Genomic DNA, 6,000 nt, shown 5'->3' with positions numbered 1-6,000 from the left:
TTGATGCCTGGGAGACGAGTCTTTGAAACGTGTTGAACGACCTGTGAAAATCAGTAGGATTTGGAGGAATGTACCTGTTACTTTTTAAGGGCGTTTTTACTGTTTGGTACGTGCTGCCTTAAGGAGCCCAGTTGGTGAACTCTGAGTTTCCACTCTGCTTTGCTTCTTTGCAGGAGCACTGTGTAATTTTGGTTTTGTTTTGACAGTTGGTGACCTTTGACCCCTCTGAGTAAAATGTTTAGGCTGAGGAGTACTGAAAAGGGCTTTCAGATGGGATATTTCCAACCTCTTTCAAGCTAGAGCAATGTCCCCCCCACCCTCAGCACAGCCAACCCTTATATAGAAATGGTTTTCAGCCTCTGTGCGGTGTTCTGGTGGAACACATCAGATCAAAGCCTTGCTTAATATGTTTGAAAAATGCACATCCGCATTGCAGAACAAAAACATGTTATGGAAATCAATAATATCATATTCAGGCAGCTCTAACTTCAAAGTGACTCCTAATGTGTGTTCTCAATTTCAAAAGAAAATGGAGAAAATGAGAACAGGGTGGGTGCGCTTTCTCTGCTTAATTCTATTTGTAACTGAGCTGAGATCTCAAATGTCTCTTTCCTGCTTTTTGATGGGTCCCCAAGGACTCTGGGCGTAGGGCAATCTGCTTATTAATTCCCTGCACCTGTGATAATCTTGCACACTTAGGTTACGAGAGTGGCAGACTTTCTTCCACCCCGTGCTTTTGGAACGCAAATTATTTACACGTTATTGGAGGAGTAGCATTTTAGGGGAGAATACAAAATGAGAGACCTAGAGATAATGTGGATCCACCCTTTAGATTCTTTGAGTCCCAGCCAGTGGGTTTCTGTTGGTTGTTTATTTTTCCACAGTTGTTACAACGATGTTGAGGACCCGTTGTAGAGCTGTCTGTCGCTCTCCTAGGTACAGTATAGTTACACTTTTAAGTATGTAATTGTCTTTAATAGTCTTTATATCTTTAGGTTCTATACACTTTGAGGGATAGGGTTGATATTTTTACGTGTCGAACTTGCTTTAGGATAACGTTAGAACACGTAGGCTTATGTGTGCGGTTATGCATGTAAACAGTTTATTCTTTTGATTCTTCCTCGACACCTGTGTCATGCACTGGTCATCTGATTTGGTAGAAGCTAAGTATTAACCATAGTGTGACGGAAGGACTGTGTAAAATCAGCTCTCCCGCCATCTTATTTTCCCCTCTGTGTTCTTTCCTAAAATGGTGATGGGAAACTGTAATGTTGGGGAGGATCATGTCGAAGATGTGCCGCTCACACCCAGAGCCCCAGGGATCGAATTGTGAGACTGATCTGTTTCATAACTTTGCCCGAACCCGCCCAGAGGTTAGACAGGCCAACCGTGTTCCTTCCATAGCAATCGCCCTTGCTTTGCTTCTCAGTCTCTGCTAAGTCTGCTTGTTGGGAATCTCTTCCAGCACAGTGTTAACATGTCAAAGTTCATATGACAGACTGAGACGAATACTCTTTGAATTGTGGGCTCCAAGTCATACTACACGGTCGTTTGTTCAGAGAATGGTGGAGATTCGTCTGCATCAATTCTGGACCTGACTCACTTGTGACCAGATCTCAGTTACCAGTACTGCATTTCATTTCAACCCAAACTCCAAAAATAAAACAAATCCATCCAAGACTTTGATCGGTGTCCTTTAAATTTTCTTTTAGATAATTCCTCAGATGCAGCTTATAGACTACGGTATGCCTCCCAGCTCCTTACAGAATGAAATTGCGTCCTCTAAATGGTACACTGCTCAGTCACTGGTGTAAAAGGCAGACAGACTCGGGCTGCTTTCTTTCCATTTTGCAATTGGTAGGGATGAAAAGGGCTCTTTAGACATTGTTGAGGGAAGACACAGATAGAAACTCAGGATTTCAGTCACCTTTCACTCCTGTTTTATCCTGCTCTCTGATCTGTGCCCAGTTCTCTGAATTTTTTTTTTTTTTTTTTTTTTTTTTTTTTACAGAGAGCAGGTATTTTCACTTGACTCTCATGTCAAGAGCTATGAAAATATTTTAGAGTTTTGACAGATGTTATCAACTTTGGTTTTTCTAACTAGCAGCCCCGAATAAACTCTGTCCTGGGGATCACTGACCTTAAGTCTGCCAGTTGGGTTTGATCAATGGTTGCCATCACTTTCCAGAAAGACACATTTTAAAACATCACATGATATGACTGTCACTTGTAGTTGGACACCCCTCAGTATCCATCCATTGTCCTTACAGATTTTTTCTAAACATTTTGAAATACTTTCCAAATACTTTGAACGGTATCTATACACAGTTTTAAACACTGTTTTATATGATTGTACAGAATTATATATATATGTATGTATATATATATAAACTATATATACATATATGTGTGTATATATATAAAACCTTTGCAATACCTTTATGTTTGTTACCCTTTCCTTTCTTTTTAATTTCTCTCTTTTTAAAATTCTAGCATAGGTAACATACAGTGTGATATTAGTTTCAGGAGTACAAGAGAGTATTCAACACTTCCATACATTAGCCGGTCCTCGTCACAACAAATGCCCTTCTTAACCCCCATCATCTATTTTCCCCATCCTCCCCCGCCCCCTGCCCACCTCCCTTCTGTTAACCATTAAGTTCTCTATAGTTAAGAGTTTGTTTCTTGGTTTCCCTCTCTCTCTCTCTCTCTCTCTCTCTCTCTCTCTCTCTCTCTTTTTTCCCCCCTTTGGTCATTTGTTTCTTAAATGCCACATATGAATAAAATCATACGGTATTTGTCTTTATCTGACTGACTGATTTTGCTTAGTATTATATTCTCCAGCTCCATCCATGTTGTTGCAAAGGGCAAGATATCATTCCTTTTAACAGTTGATAAATATTTTTTATTTTTATCAAAAAGGGCAAAACAAATTATGTTCCCTCAGTACATTTGGTCTTTCCTCTCAACCTTACAAATCAGATTCTGATTCTCACTGAACTGAGTGCGATCCAGACAAAGGTTTGTTACTATTTGCTACTTTATTAAATGCTTCATCATGAGGTCTTCATGTGTTTTCCGACCACTAAATTTCACCAGAGCAAACCCACAATTTACTTCAAAACCATCACAAGAGTTTGCTGGCCTTGACCTCTTGATCATTTGTTTGAGATTTTTATACTAACCACACATTTCTGGGTAAGTGAGCACACATATCCATGCATTTCTGCAATATTATGGTAAAAGTCTTGGTCAAGTTGTTTTCAGAGGGGGTGGGGAAGCTGTATTTTTAGTATTCAAGTGACCCCTGGGTCCTGGGTAAAATGCAGATTGCAAAAAAGAAGACATGACCAATCCTGGAACTTTGGCCTTTGGCCCAGAAATATATCTTGATGGGTCTCTGGCCGAATTTCCACAGCAATTCTTAGCACAATAAAACTGACAACCATGAGCTTTTCTCAAATGTTTACACTGTAGTTTCTTAACAACATGTGAACACAATTGAAGCATTTAGAAATAATCTTTGGATTCTCGAAATTCGCAAACATTGGTCTGACCTTGAAGAAAGGGGTAGACAAGGAATTTGGAATTCCTAGCCTGGAATAACTGAATTAAGTGAGAATAAGGTATGTGAAAATGCTCCGTAACTTGTAACTGTCATGCTCATGTCAGTCATTGGTTTTTTTAGTTTGGTAATCTTCTTTTGTTTCCCCGATAGACGGTTCAAGTCAGGTCAGTGCTATTTGGTTTAAGTATGTACAATGACGAAACATAAACCGAATCGGTTTCAGGGTAACTGAGTCTGTTCTTGCTCCTATACATGTACAGTTATCTATCCATTGGTTCTGTGTGTACAGCATTTCTTTTACCCCTACCTTTGGGAAAGTGGTATTTTTTTTTTGTTTGTTTCCTTTCAGGAATCTTGGCCTCATCTGAGTCCATGCTCTTTTGAGTGGGGCTGACCCTAATGTCCCACTCCAGAGAGGCTAGCTATCTTACTCTGACGTAGTGAATCGTAATTCACTACAGTTAGTCCGTGGGTGGGCATGTGAATAATGCTTGTTTCACTACCATCGTCTATGAGAATTTTGCTGGAACCACTGGGAGGAGTAGTCTTAGAGCTTCTAGTAAGTTGTGTGTTCTGTCCTGCGGGGAAACCTGCCTGAGAATGAAGTCCGCATGGAGAAAAGGGACACATTCCTGGTACCAGAGATCAAGACCCTGCATCTACCCATGCTCAGAGTCTGTTCCATTAAGCTTCCAACTCTGTGATGTAATGTACATGGCCTCCTCTGTGTTCGTTGTTAGTTTCATGGGAAGTTTCTGTTCCTGGCAACTGAATGTCCTGGTTTACTCCCACTCTGCCATTCCCTGACCTTCTAATTCATTGTGTTACCTTGAGTTTGCCACCTAACTTCTCAGATTTAAATTTTTCATCTGTGAAAGTAAATTGTATTATTTAGAATTTAAGCACAAAGCAGGTGGCACAATGAAATTAGGGTATTTCAAGGAGTGCTTGTATATAAAGGTATGGAAACTGGGTAGTGTTGGATGAGTAGCATAGATTCAAAGAGATGGGAGCAGGGAGCATATCTGGAAACTGAACAGAGAGAGTCTTGCAGAGAAGTAGTGACTTGTATCTGGGGTAAACTTAGCAGGGAGAGCTGCGGGGATATACTCACTGGCCCCATTCTCGTTCCTTTCACCCATCTCTTACCATGGCTTCCCTTTTGCTGACCTCAACAGGAATGGACGGGGGCCTGCTGATGTGGTCCGTGGAGGTAGGGAACAGGGAGAGAAGGGTGGAGAGTGGATTTGGATGGGCAAATAGAAGGATCTTCAGCTTGTCTTCTGGTTCTAAAATTAAAGGAGTATAATTGAAGGAATAAGGCAACTTTGGGATCAGTTTGGATTTACGTTCAATTTTATGTGTGAGAAAAGAGAAAAAAAATCTTAAGTTTGTCCATTAAGTACACAAATAGTTTGGTCAGTGCCATTGCGTTGTCTCTAATGACATGGGGGCAAAAGGGATAATTTACTAGTTAAATTAGATAATGCATTTATTCCAACTGTTCTTAATCGTTTCTTCCTTTCCTTTCTTCTCTTTCCCTTTCCCTTCCCCCTCTCCTTCCTTCCTTCCTTCTTTCTTTCTTTCTTTCTTTCTTTCTTTCTTTCTTTCTTTCTTTCTTCTTTCTTTCTTCTTTCTTTCTTTCTTTCTTTCTTTCTTTCTTTCTCTCTCTCTCTTTCTCTCTCTCTCTTTCTTTCTCTTTCTTTTTTCTCTTTTCTTTTCTTTTCTTTTCTTTTTTCTTTTCTTTTCTTCTTTCACACAGACAGCATGAGCAGGGGATGTTCAGCGAAAGAAGGAGAGAGAGAATCCCAAGCAAGCTCCACATTGTCAGTGTAGAGTCCGAAGTAGGCTTTAAACTCCCAGACCATGAGATCATGACCTGAGCCAAAATCAAGAGTTGGATGCTTAACCAACTGAGCTGCCCAGGCTCCCCTTAAATGTTCCTTTCAGTAATTAGAGTGGAACTGTACCTGAGTGTCAGTTTTGAAAATGGATAAAAAAGTAACTTATCTTAATTACATGTGCTTGATAAAAAAGCAAAAAAAAAAAAAAAAATAGACAAAAACATATATCTTTACAAAGGCAGGCCTGGTGTTTGATCTGGTTTCTTGAGAGAAGAGACAGCAATTTGTTTCGGTGCTGGAACAGAAGATGAGTGTGTGAGGCTTATTGCAAGACACTCAAGTATGTACTAAACCGCATATATCGTTCTTTGTGGGCGATCTGAAGAATGTTCAAGAGTAACTTTCTCTGAGATGTTTTTTCCCCACTGATTTAATTGCTGAGTAAGCTGCAGCTCGACCATATGGCACAGTAGATTGCTCAGGGAGAAAATAATAATTTTGCATAGTGGCATACAGGTCATATACATTGAGAAAATGCCTGTTCAATTCCTAATCTTCTATTAGAACTGTATCCTTATAAATATGAAG

Source organism: Puma concolor, chromosome B2 (assembly GCF_028749965.1).
Source record: "Puma concolor isolate L17-30 chromosome B2, mPumCon1.1.hap2, whole genome shotgun sequence".
In the NCBI taxonomy this organism is placed as follows: Eukaryota; Metazoa; Chordata; class Mammalia; order Carnivora; family Felidae; genus Puma; species Puma concolor.
This window is presented reverse-complemented; position numbering follows the sequence as displayed.